The 20893-nt window shown below is 49.6% G+C and overlaps 1 protein-coding gene across 2 annotated transcripts in view; it reads left to right on the forward strand.

Moving 5' to 3' along the window:
- Positions 1-12526: 12526 nt before the first annotated feature.
- Positions 12527-20893, forward strand: part of LOC141264870 (anterior gradient protein 3-like) — a 45698-nt gene continuing 37331 nt past the window's right edge. Inside the window, exon 1 of one of the 2 annotated variants that reach the window (XM_073677258.1) lies at positions 12527-12551. The gene's annotated coding sequence lies outside the window, so the exon portion shown is untranslated. Of the gene's footprint in view, positions 12552-13609; positions 13734-20893 lie in introns of those variants that run through there. The other variant, XM_073677257.1, reaches the window with a different exon arrangement.

The raw sequence follows: 20893 nt of genomic DNA on the forward strand, positions 1-20893 counted from the left end.
AGAGCCTGCAAAACATTTTTAAAGAAACTCAACTGCAATAAAAATTATGTTTAGCCCCAAATATATGCATTTAAGAAAAAAAACAAAATGTCCCCAAATATGGAGTACCCCTTTAACTCTTCATTGATGTGAACAAGTGCCATCCAATACTAAATTTCCCCAGCAGTGGCCGCCTCTGCAATAGCTGGCCTGGCCCGATCTTACATCCTTTTTAAAGGGATATTCTTACAGAACATGCCATAAATGTCAGAGGCCATTTTTTTTTTACTGTCTTGGAGAAGTGACTGAACTGCTCTCTCTTTATTCTGGATCTGAACATAGGTGCTGGTGCTAGAGACCCCGTGTCTGTCAGACGTGATTGGCTAAAAGGAGCATACACCTTTAAGATTTTGCAGTGGAAGTAAACCGACACTTTTTTTTTTATCATGTACCATTCTGAAAGTTTGTAAAATCTTAAAGGGATTGTCCAGGGTTAGAAAAAAAAAAATTCTGTCCCCTTCCACAAACAGTGCCAAAGCTGTCCAGGAGGTTGTGTCTGGTATTGCAGCTCGCTGGATAGCATGAGGCTGAGCTACAATAACAAACACTACTTTACCAGAGAAAGACCCCCACCCCTGGGGGGGCGGAGCATGACTTGGCTTCTTGGGATTCCCTGTGCCATGCTCCACCCACTCAGGCCAGGCCTGGGGGGCGGAGCACAACCTGGCTGTGGGAGAGTCCCTGTGCTATACTCCACTCAGGCCAGGCCTGGGGGGAGGAGCATGACCTGGCTGTGGGAGAGTCCCTGTGCCATACTCAGGCCAGGCCTGGGGGGGAGGAGCATGACCTGGCTGTGGGAGAGTACCTGTGCCATGTTCCGCCCACTCAGGCCTGGGGGGATGAGCATGACCTGGCTGTGGGAGAGTACCTGTGCCATGTTCCGCCCACTCAGGCCTGGGGGGATGAGCATGACCTGGCTGTGGGAGAGTCCCTGTGCCATACTCCGCCCACTCAGGCTAGGTCTGCGGGGAGGAGCATGACCTGGCTGTGGGAGAGTCCCTGTGCCATGCTCTGCCCACTCAGGCTAGGTCTGCAGGGAGGAGCATGACCTGGCTGTGGGAGAGTCCCTGTGCCATACTCTGCCCACTCAGGCTAGGTCTGGGGGGAGGAGCATGACCTGGCTGTGGGAGAGTTCCTGTGCCATGCTCTGCCCACTCCGGTCTGGGGGGGAGGAGCATGACCTGGCTGTGGGAGAGTCCCTGCGCCATACTCCACCCACTCAGGCTAGGTCTGCGGGGAAGGAGCATGACCTGGCTGTGGGAGAGTCCCTGTGCCATACTCCGCCTACTCAGGCTAGCGCTAGGGGGAGAAGCATGACCTGGCTGTGGGAGAGTTCCTGTGCCATCCTCCGCCCACTCAGGCCAGGTCTGGGGGGGAGGAGAATGACCTGGCTGTGGGAGAGTCCCTGTGCCATGCTCTGCCCACTCAGGCCAGGTCTGGGGGGGGGGGAGCATGACCTGGCTGTGGGAGAGTCCCTGTGCCATACTCCGCCCACTCAGGCTAGGTCTGGGGGGGAGGAGAATGACCTGGCTGTGGGAGAGTCCCTGTGCCATGCTCTGCCCACTCAGGCCAGGTCTGGGGGGGGGGGAGCATGACCTGGCTGTGGGAGAGTCCCTGTGCCATACTCCGCCCACTCAGGCTAGGTCTGGGGGTGGAGCATGACCTGGCTGTGGGAGAGTCCCTGTGCCTTTCTCCTCCCACTCAGGCCAGGTCTGGGGGGAGGAGCATGACCTGGCTGTGGGAGAGTCCCTGTGCCATGCTCCGCCCACTCAGGCCAGGTCTTGGGGGGGAGGAGCATGACCTGGCTGTGGGAGAGTCCCTGTGCCATACTCCGCCCACTCAGGCTAGGTCTGGGGGGGAGGAGAATGACCTGGCTGTGGGAGAGTCCCTGTGCCATGCTCTGCCCACTCAGGCCAGGTCTGGGGGGGGTGGAGCATGACCTGGCTGTGGGAGAGTCCCTGTGCCTTTCTCCTCCCACTCAGGCCAGGTCTGGGGGGAGGAGCATGACCTGGCTGTGGGAGAGTCCCTGTGCCATGCTCCGCCCACTCAGGCCAGGTCTTGGGGGGAGGAGCATGACCTGGCTGTGGGAGAGTCCCTGTGCCATACTCCGCCCACTCAGGCCTGGGGGGAGGAGCATGACCTGGCTGTGGGAAAGTCCCTGTGCCATACTCCGCCCACTCAGGCCAGGTCTGGGGGGAGGAGCATGACCTGGCTGTGGGAGAGTCTGTGTGCCATGCTCCGCCCCCTCAGGATATAACTGTATCCTTTTTCCCAGGTTTGATTTTTGTCAGATTCAAATCAAATTTGAAACATTCTACGGTAACTATGGCAGTTTACACTCTGTTGCTAAGGAACAGCTGAGACAATTGAGAAGGTTTGTAAAAATGGATCTCCCCTTTAAACTTGTATTTATTGAGCAGATGTATTTTTCTTATTCGCTGGGCGCCTTTGTGTTTGGATTATTATAACAGGTTTTATTTCAGAACTGCTGCTGCTGTACAGTCTCCTCCAAAAAAAATGATGTTGATCACCGGCTGTTGAAACTGTTCTTTGCCGCCGTGCCTAGGCTTTGAGTGTGTTTGCTGCAGACTGGAGCAGTGCAACATGCGCCCCCCGCGATCAGCGCCCATACCCTCACTGTCAGTCTATGTACTGTTGGCAGCTGCTGCAACCAGCGACTCTCCAGCTGTGTAACCCTTTCAGGGCATACTGGGAGGTGTAGTTTTTCAGCAGCTGAAGGGCCGCTGATTGCAGAGCATCGCCCTACCACCTCCACGCCCTGTGTATTTGTTCTCAGGAATACACATCACCCATTCCCAACATTGCCAGAAAGCGCTCGCCACTTGTGATCGCAGCATCTGAAATGATTGAGGTATAAATCTACACTCGGTGCTGAGTTTCTTTTTTCACGTTCTTTGCTTCCTCTAATCCCTTCCAAAGCTGCATTCACAATACTGCATCCCTAACATCCTGCAAAAAGACTACAACTCCCAACCTGCCCGGAAGGCGGAGCAGACGGGGTCCAGGCTGAAAGAAGAAAAGAAGCCGAAGAGATTGTGAACGCAGCTTTGGATGTGATTGGAGCAAAAGGCGTAATCTAAGCCAAGTTATTTCTCATTTATATGTAGGATTTTATAAAACTTACAGATGATTGGACACTAGGAAATCTGTGACTCTTGGCTCGTCCTGGGGCTTGTAGTTCTGCAGGAGGCAGAGGGCCAGAGGTTGCCTTCCTATGGCTTCATCTGATACATCACTGTTGGCAAACAACTTAAAAGTTACTTTTTTTTTTGTTACAGTTTTGCTCATGGTCATTTTTTTTAATTGCTGATTTGGTCGATATAGTTTTTGATTCCTGGAGTTTTTTTTATACTCTATCCCCATTGTACTGTTTTCGATTTACAGCATTTATCAGTAAAAGTCTTGTTACCAGTATCATGATGTTTGTAATAAAACCTGATGGTGCATACATCGCTCCAAGACATTCTTCTCTTTATCTGTCCTTTCACATAAAACCTATAGTATGCTCTTGTCGACCTCTCTCGAAAAAGGTAAAAACTGCCTTTAGTTCCCATATTAATTTAATGTCAAGAAACTACTCCGATCGTCATGCTCTGCAGCTTGCCACTTGATTAGAATTCTGCCAGTACTGTAGGTATTGGGACCTCCATTCCTTGTAAATATGCATTACTCCTGTGAGTGTTCAAGGGCTTGCCTGCCATGTAATTTGCCCTTCTCCTTGCTCTGTGTCAAACTCCTGCCACCACTTCCGATAATCCATCCTGATGCTACACGCTGATTACACAACAGGTAGTGGACAACAAAGTACAAGCAATCGAGACGCCTTCTGGCCGACACACTGGGGGGACTTGGCAAAGAAGGAAGTTATTAATCTCCATGAGGAAGAAGGCTTGACCAGAACCCAATATTTCAGACCTTTTCTGCAATGACAGTAAGCGATCTTGAAAATTGTGAGTAACTGAGACATTGAATATACACTGCTCAAAAAAATAAAGGGAACACTAAAACAACAGAATATAACTCCAAGTAAATCAAACTTCTGTGAAATCAAACTGTCCACTTAGGAAGCAACACTGATTGACAATCAATTTCACCTGCTGTTGTGCAAATGGAATAGACAATAGATGGAAATTATTGGCAATTATCAAGACACACTCAATAAAGGAGTGGTTCTGCAGGTGGGGACCACAGACCACATCTCAGTACCAATGCTTTCTGGCTGATGTTTTGGTCACTTTTGAAGGTTGGTTGTGCTTTCACACTCGTGGTAGCATGAGACGGACTCTACAACCCACAGAAGTTGCTCAGGTAGTGCAGCTCATCCAGGATGGCACAGCGATGCGAGCTGTGGCAAGGTTTGCTGTGTCTGTCAGCGTAGTGTCCAGAGGCTGGAGGCGCTACCAGGAGACAGGCCAGTACACCAGGAGACGTGGAGGGGGCCGCTACCTCCGCTTTTGTGCAAGGAGGAACAGGAGGAGCACTGCCAGAGCCCTGCAAAATGACCTCCAGCAGGCCACAAATGTGCAGGTGTCTGCACAAACGGTTAGAAACCGACTACATGAGGGCCCGACGTCCACAGATGGGGGTTGTGCTCACAGCCCAACACCGTGCAGGACGCTTGGCATTTGCCACAGAACACCAGGATTGGCAAAGTCGCCACTGGCGCCCTGTGATCTTCACAGATGAAAGCAGGTTCACACTGAGCACATGTGACAGACGTGACAGAGTCTGGAGACGCCGTGGAGAGCGATCTGCTGCCTGCAACATCCTTCAGCATGACCGGTTTGGCAGTGGGTCAGTAATGGTGTGGGGTGGCATTTCTTTGGAGGGCCGCACAGCCCTCCATGTGCTCGCCAGAGATAGCCTGACTACCATTAGGTACCGAGGTGAGATCCTCAGACCCCTTGTGAGACCATATGCTGGTGCGGTTGGCCCTGGGTTCCTCCTAATGCAGGACAATGCCAGACCTCATGTGGCTGGAGTGTGTCAGCAGTTCCTGCAAGATGAAGGCATTGAAGCTATGGACTGGCCGTCCGTTCCCCAGACCTGAATCCGATTGAGCACATCTGGGACATCATGTCTCGCTCCATCCACCAACGTCACGTTGCACCACAGACTGTCCAGGAGTTGGCGGATGCTTTAGTCCAGGTCACGGAGGAGATCCCACAGGAGACCATCCGCAACCTCATCAGGAGCATGCCCAGGCGTTGTAGGGAGGTCATACAGTCACGTGGAGGCCACTCACAATACTCAGCCTCATCAGGAGCATGCCCAGGCGTTGGAAGGAGGTCATACAGGCACGTGGAGGCCACACACAATACTGAGCCTCATCAGGAGCATGCCCAGGCGTTGGAGGGAGGTCATACAGGCACGTGGAGGCCACACACAATACTGAGCCTCATCAGGAGCATGCCCAGGCGTTGTAGGGAGGTCATACAGGCGCGTGGAGGCCACACACAATACTCAGCCTCATCAGGAGCATGCCCAGGCGTTGTAGGGAGGTCATACAGGCACGTGGAGGCCACACACAATACTGAGCCTCATCAGGAGCATGCCCAGGCGTTGTAGGGAGGTCATACAGGCACGTGGAGGCCACACACAATACTCAGCCTCATCAGGAGCATGCCCAGGCGTTGTAGGGAGGTCATACAGGCACGTGGAGGCCACACACAATACTGAGCCTCATCAGGAGCATGCCCAGGCGTTGTAGGGAGGTCATACAGGCACGTGGAGGCCACACACAATACTCAGCCTCATTGTGACTTGTTTTAAGGACATTACATCACAGTTGGATCAGCCTGTAGTGTGTTTTTCCACTTTAATTTTGGGGGTGACTCCAAATTCAAATCCAGGTCTCCATTGGTTAATAAATTTGATTTTTATGTGATTTTGTTGTCAGCACATTCAACAGAACAAAGTATTTGTAACGGGTCTGGGAGGCGGAACCTCTGAGCTACTATACAAGGGGGCGGTCCTTGTAAGGGAGCGGGTGGCGACCAGGCAGGCAGTCACAGCAGGTGACCGGGACAGTCTCTAGAAGAACGGGCAGGATGGTCACGGCAAGTGACCGGGGCAGTCTCTGGGTAAAGGGTTGGTACGACCTGTGGCGGCTGATGGTAGACGTGAGCTCCCAGGTGAGCAGGCGAGAGTCTCTGGATAAACGGGTGGTCACAGCATGTGACGGCGGAGCCTCCAGGAAGACCAACAGACAGGCGGCAGATGAGCGCTCCCAGGTGAGCGGGCAGAAGTCTCTGGACAGGCGGGTGGTCACAGCACGTGACGGCAGAGCCTCCAGGTAGGCTAGCAGACAGGCAGCAGATGAGCGCTCCCAGGTGAGCGGGCAGGAGTCACTGGACAGGCAGGTGGTCACAGCACGTGACGGCAGAGCCTCCAGGTAGGCTAGCAGACAGGCAGCAGATGAGCGCTCCCAGGTGAGCGGGCAGGAGTCACTGGACAGGCAGGTGGTCACAGCACGTGACGGCAGAGCCTCCAGGTAGGCTAGCAGGCAGGTAGCAGATGAGCGCTCCCAGGTGAGCGGGCAAGCTGGTCCATAGACAGACTGACAGGAGTTGGAAGGCAGACCGTCGGACCTCAGGCAAGCAGGCAGGTAGTTGATGTGCGCTCCCAGGTGAGCGGGCAAGCTGGTCCTTAGACAGACTGACAGGAGTAGTAAGGCAGACCGTCGGACCTCAGGCTAGCAGGCAGGTAGCAGAATATCAAGCAGGAATAAGACAGCAAGCTGGCAGGAATCTGGCAGGTATCTGGCAGGTAACTGGCAACGGGACCTGAGGGCTGAAGCAGAGTAGTGAACAGTGCAACAACATTGCTCGGGCACCTCCATTTTGGAGGAGGTGCCTTATATATGGTGAAGTCCTCCGGGACTCCATAGGACGGCGTGCGCGGCCCCTTTAAGAGGGAGGGAGAGCACGCGCGCGCGCCCTAAGCACAGTGGCCGGGAAGGAGCGCGCGCTGCCAGCAGAGCGGGAGGAGGACGCCGGGCACGGAGCAGAGAGGTGAGGGGAACAGCGTCCCTGCCTAGCAGAGGGCAGGGACGCCGGCGCTACAGTACCCCCCCCTTTAGGCCCCCCTTTTTTTAGGCCAGACAGAAATTTAGCAAGGATGAGCGGGGCATGGATGTTCTCCCGGGGCTCCCACGTTCTCTCCTCAGGACCAAACCCCTTCCAATCTACTAGAAAAAAGGTCTTTCCTCTTACCCTTTTGGTGGCAAGAATGTTCTCTACCTCAAACTTGTCCTCAGCAGAAACCGGAGCAGGAGGCGTACCTGTAGACTTGGAAAAAGAGTTAAGTACCACAAGTTTGAGGAGAGATACATGGAAGGAGTTAGGGATCCGTAAGTTGGCCGGAAGTTTCAATTTATAGGCCACCGGGTTGATCTGACTGATGACCTCCAGAGGACCGATGAACCGAGGCCCTAACTTGTAAGAAGGTATCTTGAGTCGGACATATTTAGATGAGAGCCAGACTTTATCTCCAGGACGAAATTGTGGAGGATCCAGGCGTTTTTTGTCAGCGTGTCTTTTCATCCGTTCGGACGACTGAAGGAGTGCGGATCGGGTACTCTCCCAAATGGAGGAAAATTTGCTAACGAGAGATTCCGCAGCCGGGTTGTCCACAGAGGTGGAGACAGGAAAAGGAATCCGAGGATGCTGACCGAAGACTACAAAAAACGGGGATTTGGAGGAGGATTCGCTCTCGTGATTGTTATAAGAGAACTCGGCCCATGGTAGGAGATCCACCCAGTCTGAATGATGGGCATTAACGAAGTGCCGGAGGTAACTGGTCAGGTTCTGATTGATCCGCTCCACTTGACCATTGGACTGTGGGTGGTAAGCGGAAGAGAAGTCCAGGGTGACGTCTAGCAGTTTACAAGTGGCTCTCCAGAAGCGTGAGGTGAACTGTACCCCACGATCCGACACGATGTGGAGGGGCAGGCCATGAAGACGAAAGATGTGACGAATAAAGTCTTTAGCTAGCTCGGGTGCAGACGGGAGGCCTGGCAGGGGAACGAAATGAGCCATCTTGGAGAAGCGGTCAGCGACCACCCAAATGACCGTACAACCGGCAGAGACTGGGAGGTCAGTTATAAAGTCCATTGCTATATGCTGCCAGGGGGCAGCAGGTACAGAAAGCGGAAGGAGGCGACCGGCTGGCAGATGTCTCGGAACCTTGTTGCGGGCGCAGGACACACAGGCAGAAACAAAGTCTATTACGTCCTTGTGCAGGGTAGGCCACCAGTAGTGCCGGGTAATAAGCTGGAGGGTCTTTTTCTGACCGGCGTGGCCAGCCAGTTTAGACGAGTGACCCCAGTGAAGGATCTTCTCCCGATCAGGTACTGATACGAACGTCTTTCCGGGAGGGAGACGATTTAGACTCACGGGAGCCACCTGCATTACTCTGGCGGGATCGATGATGTGTTTCGGATCTTCCTCGAGATCAGACACCAGAAAGGATCGAGACAAGGCGTCCGCCTTGACGTTTTTGTCAGCCGGGCAAAAATGAAGAACAAAATCAAAGCGAGCAAAAAACAAGGACCACCGGGCTTGGCGCGGGTTAAGTCTCTGGGCATGCTGGAGGTAAGCCAAGTTCTTGTGGTCAGTGTAAATTATTACCGGGTGAAGAGCCCCCTCGAGCAGGTAACGCCACTCCTCCAATGCCAGTTTGATGGCCAATAACTCTCGGTCTCCTATGGAATAATTGCGCTCTGAGGAGGAGAAGAGTTTAGAGAAGAAGCCGCAAGTTACCATCCTCCCGGAAGATGATTTTTGAGTAAGTACCGCTTCGGCTCCAGAGGAGGAGGCGTCAACTTCCAGGAAGAACTGCTTGTTGCCGTCCGGGCGATGCAGCACCGGGGCGGAAGAGAAGGCCTGTTTTAAGGAAAGAAAGGCCTCCTCTGCTTCGGGCGGCCACTCTTTGGGATTAGTACCCTTACGGGTGAGCGCGGAAATTGGGGCAGTCCGGGAAGAGAAGTGCGGTATGAAGAGGCGGTAGTAGTTGGCGAAGCCCAGGAACCGCTGAATGGTCTTCAACCCCTCCGGTCGAGGCCATTTCTCGATGGCAGACAGTTTCTCTGGATCCATTCGTAGGCCGGTCTGAGAAATAATGTAGCCCAAAAACGGAAGCGAGGTCTGCTCAAAGAGGCACTTCTCGTATTTAGCGAAGAGGTGATTCTGCCTGAGCCTGAGCAGGACCTGACGAACGTCCCTCCGGTGAGTCTGGAGATCCGGAGAGAAGACCAAGATGTCGTCCAGGTACACCACTACGCAGGAGTAGAGAAGGTCCCGGAAGATGTCATTGACCAACTCTTGAAAGACGGCAGGAGCGTTACAGAGACCAAAGGGCATTACCAGATATTCATAGTGGCCGTCCCGGGTGTTGAATGCCGTCTTACATTCATCCCCCTGACGGATACGAACCAGGTTGTACGCCCCACGGAGGTCCAGTTTGGTGAAGATTCGAGCCCCCCTCAGACGATCAAATAACTCCGGAATGAGCGGAAGGGGGTACTTATTCTTCACCGTGATCTGGTTAAGGCCTCTATAGTCTATACAGGGACGGAGAGAGCCGTCCTTCTTTTTGACGAAAAAGAAGCCTGCTCCCGCCGGGGAGGTAGATTTCCAGATGAATCCCCTGGCCAGATTCTCCTCAATATATTCGGACATCGACCGGGTCTCAGCAGCGGATAATGGATAAATACGCCCACGGGGGGGAGTAGTACCAGGTAACAGGTCGATAGGGCAGTCGTATGGTCTATGAGGGGGTAGTGTCTCTGCCTCCTTTTTATTAAAGACATCAGCATAAGACCAATAAGGAATCGGAAGTCCAGGTAGATTAGCTGGGGTAGGAGAAGGACGGACGGGATGGACGGGAACCAGACAGGTCTTATGGCAGTCCTGTCCCCAGCGAAGGACTTCTCCGGTCTGCCAGTCAAGCACGGGTGCATGTCTCTGGAGCCAAGGTAGACCTAGCAAGAGGGCGTGAGAGAGTCCAGGCAGAACATGAAAGGAGATACTCTCAGAATGCAGCATTCCCACCTGCAGAGTAATGGATTCGGTGATGAGTTGGATGGGGCGTGGTAAGAGACCCCCATCCACGGCAGCAACAGACAAGGGTACAGCCAGAGGTTTGGTGGGGATGCGGTATTTCTCTACCAGGGACTGTGAAATAAGATTCCCGGCTGCTCCAGAGTCAAGTTGGGCTAGTTCGAAATAACGGTTCTCCCCGCAGACGATTGAGACTGACAGCAGCAGAGATGGAGAGGATTTATTCTTGTCTAGGTCGACCTCTCTGAGCGAACCTAGACACAGGCGTTTCCCGACCTCTCCGGGCAGGCACGGATCCGGTGCTCCTTACTGCCACAGTAGAAGCAGCTCCCCTCGGCACGGCGTAAGTCCTGACGGGTTTTGACCATCTTGGTCTGGTCGACCTGCATAGGCTCAGGAGAGTGTACCTGGGGAGAGACGGATTTCTGAAAAGTAGGAGCTAGACGTGGAAACCTCCTCTCACTGGTGACCTCTTTGGCACGCTCCTGGAACCGTAGGTCAATCCGGGTGGCAAGAGTTATTAGGTCATCGAGAGTGGTAGGAATGTCCCGACCGGCAAGTTCATCTTTAATACGGCCGGACAGACCCTCCCAGAAGACGGATACCAGAGCGTCGTTATCCCAGGCCAGCTCCGAGGCAAGGGTACGGAACCGTATGGCATATTGGCCCACGGTGAGACTTCCCTGACGGAGGCGTAGCAGTGATGATGCGGATGAGGTCTTCCGTCCGGGTTCGTCGAAGACTTTACGGAAAGCCATGAGAAAGGCAGGCAAGTCGGACACCAGGGGGTCTCCTCTCTCCCATAGAGGATTTAGCCAGGCCAGGGCCTCCCCGGTGAGATGGGACATGATGAAGGCAATTTTGGCCCGGTCGGAGTTAAACTGGTGGGACAGGAGTTCAAAGTGCAGGGTGCACTGATTTATGAAGCCCCGAGCCTGGGCGGAGTCGCCTCCGAAGCGAGGAGGTGCAGAAAGCCGAGGTCCGGGGTAGAATACCATGGTATTAGTGGACAGCGGAGCTGCCGGATTGCGAGTCATGGCACTGGCGGAGGTTGCTGGCGGAGCAGTCAGAGTGTCCAGGCGAGAATTGACATTCCGCAGGTGACCCAGGATGGACTCCTGTTGGGACCTCTGACGGGACAGTTCATGACACAGGTCCGAGAGCGAGGGAGCTTGGGTGCCACCGGGTTCCATGGCCCGAGCAAACTGTAACGGGTCTGGGAGGCGGAACCTCTGAGCTACTATACAAGGGGGCGGTCCTTGTAAGGGAGCGGGTGGCGACCAGGCAGGCAGTCACAGCAGGTGACCGGGACAGTCTCTAGAAGAACGGGCAGGAGGTCACGGCAAGTGACCGGGGCAGTCTCTGGATGAACGGGCAGATGGTCACGGCAAGTGACCGGGGCAGTCTCTGGGTGAACGGGCAGATGGTCACGGCAAGTGACCGGGGCAGTCTCTGGGTGAACGGGCAGATGGTCACGGCAAGTGACCGGGGCAGTCTCTGGGTAAACGGGCAGATGGTCACGGCAAGTGACCGGGGCAGTCTCTGGGTGAACGGGCAGATGGTCACGGCAAGTGACCGGGGCAGTCTCTGGGTAAAGGGTTGGTACGACCTGTGGCGGCTGATGGTAGACGTGAGCTCCCAGGTGAGCAGGCGAGAGTCTCTGGATAAACGGGTGGTCACAGCATGTGACGGCGGAGCCTCCAGGAAGACCAACAGACAGGCGGCAGATGAGCGCTCCCAGGTGAGCGGGCAGAAGTCTCTGGACAGGCGGGTGGTCACAGCACGTGACGGCAGAGCCTCCAGGTAGGCTAGCAGACAGGCAGCAGATGAGCGCTCCCAGGTGAGCGGGCAGGAGTCACTGGACAGGCAGGTGGTCACAGCACGTGACGGCAGAGCCTCCAGGTAGGCTAGCAGGCAGGTAGCAGATGTGCGCTCCCAGGTGAGCGGGCAAGCTGGTCCATAGACAGACTGACAAGAGTTGGAAGGCAGACCGTCGGACCTCAGGCAAGCAGGCAGGTAGTTGATGTGCGCTTCCAGGTGAGCGGGCAAGCTGGTCCTTAGACAGACTGACAGGAGTAGTAAGGCAGACCGTCGGACCTCAGGCTAGCAGGCAGGTAGCAGAATATCAAGCAGGAATAAGACAGCAAGCTGGCAGGAATCTGGCAGGTATCTGGCAGGTAACTGGCAACGGGACCTGAGGGCTGAAGCAGAGTAGTGAACAGTGCAACAACATTGCTCGGGCACCTCCATTTTGGAGGAGGTGCCTTATATATGGTGAAGTCCTCCGGCCATTGGCCGGGGACTCCTTAGGACGGTGCGCGCGGCCCCTTTAAGAGGGAGGGAGAGCGCGCGCGCCCTAAGCACAGTGGCCGGGAAGGAGCGCGCGCTGCCAGCAGAGCGGGAGGAGGACACCGGGCACGGAGCAGAGAGGTGAGGTGAGGGGAACAGCGTCCCTGCCTAGCAGAGGGCAGGGATGCCGGCGCTACAGTATTCAATGAGAATATTTCATTCATTCAGATCTAGGATGGGTTATTTGAGTGCTCCCTTTATTTTCTTGAGCAGTGTACATCAGTACTGAGCAGTGTATTATACATATGAGTGGGAATTTGGGCTTTAGCCAACAAATGTTAGTGGTGGTCGCCCTATGCAAGACATTTTTATCCCTTGGAAGTTAAAAGGAGAGGTTCAATTAATTGAAAGAATTACATTTTAACCCCTTTTATATCCTGCTTTGGCTGTGTTCACACAAGTGGGCTGGGCTGGGCGGCAAATGCCCCAGGGGCCGGTCCCCCAGCAGATGTTTCGGGCTGCCCGGTTGCGTGTTGTTTTAGAACCCGAGTGCCGACCCTGTACATTTAAACTTGGTACGAGTGCCGGCCACATCCCTGCATTGCAGACAGGTCCACACCTGCACACTGTGTCTGCTGAACTGTTGTCACCCAGTGTCTCTGGCCAGCAGCAGAGGAGTTTTAAAGTCTAGAAAGGATTAGCACGGAGGCGATGCAGGAGGTCTCTGATGTGCCCACAGTGACAAGACCAGGCTCACCTTTTGGTATGTTCACAGCTTCTTTCCTGAACCTTCACACATCCAGTCACACTGTGAATGGAGTCATCTGCTCCAGCATCACCAATTTGTTTGGAAGTTCAGTCTGCAGCAATAAATCACAGTGAGGGTCAGATAGTGCCGGGTGCTGTATACAGCTGCCTGCAGTCTCTGATCCTCAGCCTACAGGACATCATATAGTGTATATATAGGACCATATATTATAGCCTGTGAGGCCCTGCAGCCAAGAGCAGGATCGATCAGACAATATCTATAAACAGGTGATAGGAAAGATGACGGCAGTATCTCCCACCTGGGACCTTCAGGGGCAAGGATATCGTAAAAGTTGGGAATCTCATAATTTTTTTAAGACTAAGACACATCCCATAGTTCTCTGAAGCCAAGCCCCGTTATGAGTCACCAGAGGGGAGATATGTGGGTGTAACTGGTGCTAATAAAAAGCCAATGCCAATTATGATCCTTGTGCAATGACAGCAAGATGCATAGCTGTGTAGGATTGATCCATGCTTTCCCTTGACTGCTTTCCTCCATAAATCTGAGCCATTGAGGTGAGCAGGTTTAGTAATTTTCTTTTGTTATCCCTTTTTATTTTATGTAATTTTATATATCCTATTGTCTTGTTCCCTTTGTAAAATCTTTTGTATATTTTTTTTTATAAACACTGCCTACCTTTCTGGATTAAATATATAAAAAAATAAATAATCGCTCTGTAAACCTCACCTCTGAAGCCATACACTACCTGTAACTGTGTCCAATCGGCCAGTATAAACGATTGGTGGTGGCAGATAGTGGTTCCTTTTTGTTATTACGGAGCTGGCAGTAACCTTACCAGGGTATATACATATAGTCCATGCATTGAAATTGGAGGTGTATATACCATACGCTCACTGTGAGTTCCCCAATAACCGACCTAGTAGTGGAAGCAGCGGCCTCGTCCATCAATCATTGGTCAATTGCGTAATTGTCCTGACGATTGGAGGCAGCGGAGTTATGTTCTCTTGACAAAAGGTAACAGCGGGTGGGAGCTGCTTGACCCCCCCCCCCCAGCTATGTATCTTTGCCACTTTGGCCTTTAAGTGTTTTTAATTGGTTGGCTTGTATCGGTTACAATAAACATTTATATTTTAAGGTGATCTCTATTTGTCTGGCATGTTTCTTTCTGTCATGTGTATATGTCTTGCTGACATGCCTTAGGTTGATCCCGTAGTTAGGATAGGGTGGTGCCCTCCTTTCTTTCTTATTGATAAAACGATCTTACTCATTGCATGTATAATACAATAATCTCCACGGCGTGCTATGCCATGTCATTGATGACCTACTTCTCATGTGGGATGGACCTAGGGACTTGGCACAGGAATTTTTTTTTTTAAGTATATCAACGATAACGAGTTTTTTGTATGGAGAAAAAAAAGCCATTCATTTTTTGGACATTACTCTGACGTTTGATGACACAGAAAGGGGGATTATTTCTCCCTACAGGAAAGATATTGCAATTACGATTTTCTGTTTTTTGTATGCCACATTGTGTCACCCTAAACACGTGATCAATGGATAGATAAGGTCAGGAATAGAATGGGACGTCGGAGATATCCTGATTGGATGTTAAAAAGGGCTGAAAATATAGAGGTAGAGAAGAATTAGAAAGGAAATGTTAGACGGTGCAAGAAGTAACAGGTTAATACTAACCAAGCAGCTTTCACTACTACATATAAAACTCCATTCAAAACCGTGATAGACGTCATTAACAAATGTATCCCAATACTTCACCATTAGAAAAATCCTATTACAGCTAGTGAAATGTATAACTAAAGAAGCTCTTACTCTAAGGGATATTCTTTCTCCTAGTCTTTATACCAGAGAAACCTTATCAGATAAAACATGGTTGTCCACAACGGGCTCATACAAGTGCGGCCATACAGTGTGCACTTTATTATTATTTATTTATATAGCTTACAATCTACAGGAACGGGGAAGGAGGCAGTAGCATGGGGGGTTGCAGCAGCTCTGGTGGTGTTGGTGAGGAGGCCACGGGGTCATGGCAGGCTTTAGGCTTTCTTGAAGAGATGGGTTTTCAGGTTCCGTCTGAAGGATCCGAATGTGGTGGATAATCGGACGTGTTGAGGCGCAAAATTCCAGAGGACGGGGGATATTCGGGAGAAATCTTGGAGGCAATTGGGCGAGAAACAAATAAGTGTGGAGGAGAGAAGGAGGTCTTGGGAGGACTGGAGGTTACGTAAGGGAATATATCGTTATCGGGAGATTAGTTCAGAGATGTACGGAGGAGAGAGGTTATGGATGGCTTTGTAGGTCAGTGTTAGTTTGAACTGGATACGCTGGGGAAATGGGAGCCAATGAAGGGACTTGCAGAGGAGGGTAGCAGAGGAGTAGCGAGGCGAGAGATGAACCAGTCACGCAGTAGAGTTATTGATGGACTGGAGGGGTGCGAGAGTGTTAGCAGGTAGGCCACAGAGGAGGATGTTGCAGTAGTCGAGGCGGGAGATGATGAGGGCAAGCACAAGCAGTTTAAAAGATTGAGGGTTGAGGAAAGGACGGATTCTGGAAATATTTTTGAGCTGGAGGCGACAGGAGGTGGCGAGGGCTTGGATGTGGGGTTTGAAGGACAGGGCAGAGTCAAGGGTTACTCCGAGGCAGCGGATTGCCGGTACAGGGGAAAGAGTGATGCTATGCAATGGTGTGGAAAACAAAGGGGTTGTGGTGGTTAGACAGTAAAGACTTGCCGTATTTGGTCACTTGTTGCAAGTTTATGAAAAATACAAAAAGTTTCACTTTCTCTGTTACTAAAAGTAGTTATGATATTAATACATATATTTAATTGTAACTAAGTTAATGTCATTTATCTTATTACCTGCAATATTTGTAATCTTCAGCATGTGGATTGCATAAGTGGTCCCTTAAAAGTTTGAATAAGAAAACACCTTTCAGATGCCACTATTAAGGTATTACATAAGGGTTCAACGGCATGGAAACATTTTACCCAGGATTATAATGGAAATGTTTCCTCCTTAGAAATAATAGAAGTAGAACAGGTTAAACAGCCATCCACGGTAAGCAACCTTAAACCTTGTAACTTTTATAATACTGCCCCGATGTACAAGAATATAACTACTATAATACTGCCCCCTATATACAAGAATATAACTACTATAATACTGCCCCCTATGTACAAGAATCTAGCTACTATAATACTGCTCCTATGTACAAGAATATAACTACTATAATACTGCCTCTATGTACAAGAATATAACTACTATAATACTGCCTCCTATGTACGAGAATATAACTACTATAATACTGCTTCCTATGTACAAGAATATAACTACTATAATACTGCTCCTATGTACAAGAATATAACTACTATAATACTGCTCCTACGTACAAGAATATAACTACTATAATACTGCCCCCTATATGCAAGAATATAACTACTATAATACTGCCCCTATGTACAAGAATATAACTACTATAATACTGCTCCCTATGTACAAGAATATAACTACTATAATACTGCCCCTATGTGCAAGAATATAACTACTATAATACTGCCTCTATGTACAAGAATATAACTACTATAATACTGCCTCTATGTACAAGAATATAACTACTATAATACTGCCCCTATGTACAAGAATATAACTACTATAATACTGCTCCCTATGTACAAGAATATAACTACTATAATACTGCCCCTATGTACAAGAATATAACTACTATAATACTGCTCCCTATGTACAAGAATATAACTACTATAATACTACCCTCTATGTACAAGAATATAACTACTATAATACTGCCTCTATGTACAAGAATATAACTACTATAATACTGCCTCTATGTACAAGAATATAACTACTATAATACTGCCCCTATGTACAAGAATATAACTACTATAATGCTGCTCCTATGTACAAGAATATAACTACTATAATACTGCTCCTATGTACAAGAATATAACTACTATAATACTGCCCCCTATGTACAAGAATATAACTACTATAATACTGCTCCTATGTCCAAGAATATAACTACTATAATACTACCCTCTATGTACAAGAATATAACTACTAGTGTTGAGCGAACATGCTCGACACTGCTCGGTACTCACCCGAGCATCACGCTACTCGGGATGTTCGGCGAGCACCGAGCATTTCCGGGTTACTCGGGCGGGAGCTCGGGTCTCTGCCCTGCACGTTTGGCGCTCTTTACAGAGCCAATGAACATGCAGGGATTGCCAGCCAGTCACTATAATGCCACAGCCATGTTGTTTGTGGGCATTACAGTGATTGGCTGGCCGCACAGCGTCACCTCGAGTATTTAAAACCGGGCGCCGCCATCTTGGACACAGTCGCTCCGGATCAGACAGTGTAGGGACAGCGCTGCTGATTTAGGGAGAGATATATCCTGCAAAATAGTTAGTGTAGGGTCTGTAAAGGCTGCCAGATCAAACAAACAGTCCTTCTCAGGACTAATATCCATCCCAGGTATATCAGGCAGGCAGGCTGTATAGGAGACGCAGTGGTTATACCAGCAAACGCTGCATTACAGTCCTGTGTGCTGCTCCTGTTGCTGAAATTGCTGGACTTAGCTCCAGGTCCCGGGGGCCAGGAAAAATCCTTTTTTTTTTATCTAAATCCTCTTTTTTTTTCCTCCTTCACAATGTACAAATACCAGTCTTATTAACCTTTTGGTGCCCCCCCCCCCCCAAAAAAAAAGGTGTGCCTCTGATTTTTCAGACACAAATATATCTGTTGAAAATAGTCTGGTGTAGGCCAGAGAAATAGAAGTGTGGTTTTGCAGTTCTATGGGCCATTTGTATCTAAAAAAAACAGTTTGAGTGTGTCGCTCACTGTTCAGCCGCAAATATATATATATTTTAAAAAGCCTGGTATACACCAGTAAATTATTACTGTGGTTTTGATGTTCCACGGTAAAACATCTCTATTATCCTGTTTTTGGTATTTTTTGCTGTATAAAAATAATAATAGTGTCTCCCTGATTTTTCAGACACAAATATATCTGTTGAAAATAGTCTGGTGTAGGCCAGAGAGACAGAAGTGTGCTTTTGCTGTTCCACGGTAAAAAATCTCTATTATCCTGCTTTTTGCATTTTTTGCTGTAAAAAAAAAAAAATAGTGTCTCCCTGATTTTTCAGACACAAATATATCTGTTGAAAATAGTCTGGTGTAGGCCCGAGAAATACAAGTGTGGTTTTGCAGTTCCACGGTACAAACCTCTGTATTATCCACTTTTGGGCCGTTTGTATCTAAAAAAAACAGTTTGAGTGTGTCGCTCACTGTTCAGCCGCAAATATATATATATATTTTAAAAAGCCTGGTATACACCAGTAAATTATTACTGTGGTTTTGATGTTCCACGGTAAAACATCTCTATTATCCTGTTTTTGGCATTTTTTGCTGTATAAAAATAATAATAGTGTCTCCCTGCTTTTTCAGACACAAATATATCTGTTGAAAATAGTCTGGTGTAGGCCAGAGAGACAGAAGTGTGCTTTTGCTGTTCCACGGTAAAAAATCTCTATTATCCTACTTTTTGCATTTTTTGCTGTAAAAAAAAAAAAAAAATAGTGTCTCCCTGATTTTCAGACACAAATATATCTGTTGAAAATAGTCTGGTGTAGGCCCGAGAAATACAAGTGTGGTTTTGCAGTTCCACGGTACAAACCTCTGTATTATCCACTTTTGGGCCATTTGTATCTAAAAAAAACAGTTTGAGTGTGTCGCTCACTGTTCAGCCGCAAATGTATATATATTTTAAAAAGCCTGGTATACACCAGTAAATTATTACTGTGGTTTTGATGTTCCACGGTAAAACATCTCTATTATCCTGTTTTTGGCATTTTTTGCTGTATAAAAATAATAATAGTGTCTCCCTGATTTTTCAGACACAAATATATCTGTTGAAAATAGTCTGGTGTAGGCCCGAGAAATACAAGTGTGGTTTTGCAGTTCCACGGTACAAACCTCTGTATTATCCACTTTTGGGCCATTTGTATCTAAAAAAACAGTTTGAGTGTGTCGCTCACTGTTCAGCCGCAAATATATATATATTTTAAAAAGCCTGGTATACACCAGTAAATTATAACTGTGGTTTTGCTGTTCCACGGTAAAAAATCTCTATTATTCAGGTTTTGGTATTTTTTTCCGTAAAGAAAAACAGCAGTGTCTCCTGACTGTTGTGACACAAAAATATATCTGTTGAAAATAGTCTTGTGTAGGCCCGACATCCCAGTGTGGTTTCGCAGTTCCACGGGTCAAATCGCTGTACTATCCAGTTTTGGGCCTTTGGTATCTAAAAAAAAAAGCAGTTTGAGTGTGTCGCTCACTGTTCAGCCGCAAATATCTCTATTTAAAAAAGTGTGGTATACCCCAGTAAACAATAACTGTGGTTTTCCTCTTCCACGGTTCTAATCTACTCTTTATTACCCTTTTTCCATTGATAGTGCAAGTGTAAGCTATTTTACTTCATTTACAATGGGCAAGGCGCGTGGCAAGGGACGTGGAAGTGGACGTTCTGGTGATGGTTCGTGCAGAGGACGGGGCCGTGGCCAAGGTGAAAATGTGCCACAACCAACAGCCACATCTTCTCGCTCCCACTTCTTGACCGAATTACTAGGGAAGCACAGAACAACACCAGTATTGAGAACTGATCAGTGTGAACAGGTTATTAATTGGATAGCAGACAATACTTCCAGTTACCTGGGCACCACCACCTCCGGTCTGTCTTCCACACGGTCAACTCTTAGTAGCCGTGAGTCTCGACCGCATACTCCTCCTCACCCTGATGCTCCTTCCTCCCACCATGCCGAGTGTCGTCAGACAGCAAGTGATCCCACACTTGGACACTCTGAAGAGCTGTTCACTGGTCCATTTCCATATTTGGGCCCCTCGCCTGATACGCTTGAAGTGGTGGAAGAGGAGATCCCATGTTGCGATGCCCAAATATTTGAACAGCCACGGCCACAGGAAGTCGACGTAGGCAATCTGTCACAAGAGGTGGACGATAACGAGACACAATTGCCAGGAAGTGAGGAGGAGGATCGTGGTGCGCAAGTGAAAGAGGAGGAGGTGGTGGATGATCTAGTAACTGACCCAACGTGGAAGGAGGACATGCAGAGTGAGGCCAGCAGCACACAGGGTGAGGGAGGCAGAGTACCCCAACAGGCAGGAAGAAGCAGTGTGGTGGCCGCAGACAGAAGGCAGGCAACCGTTCCCCGTAACACCAACACGAGGGACGTTGCCAGTACAAGCGGTAGGTCTTCCAGAGTCTGGAATTTTTTTAAAGACTCTGCTGATAACCCCAAAATGGCCATATGTTCCACCTGCCATGCCAGCATCAGCAGGGGTGACAAAACTACCAGCCTGACCACCACCAGCATGATCAGGCACATGGCAGCAAAGGACCCGACTTTGTGGGGCGAAACCCAGGGTCCACGACCAGTGTCAGCGGGTGTCACCACTGCTTCTTCCACTGTTGTGCGTGCAATAGAACCCCCTGTTGTGTGTGCAAGGCAATCCCCTGTCCATACTGCATGCAAAGATGCCCCCTCCTCTCAGTCTTCACTTGTTATGGCAGTTTCTCAAGAAACAGCATCAACGTCCACGTCCACGTCCCACCGCAGCGTTCAATTGTCCATATCCCAGACCTTTGAACGAAAGCGGAAATTCGCAGC

This window comes from Phyllobates terribilis, unplaced genomic scaffold (genome assembly GCF_046119375.1).
Source record: "Phyllobates terribilis strain yellow unplaced genomic scaffold, ASM4611937v1 Scaffold_4__5_contigs__length_816908805, whole genome shotgun sequence".
Classification (NCBI taxonomy): Eukaryota; Metazoa; Chordata; class Amphibia; order Anura; family Dendrobatidae; genus Phyllobates; species Phyllobates terribilis.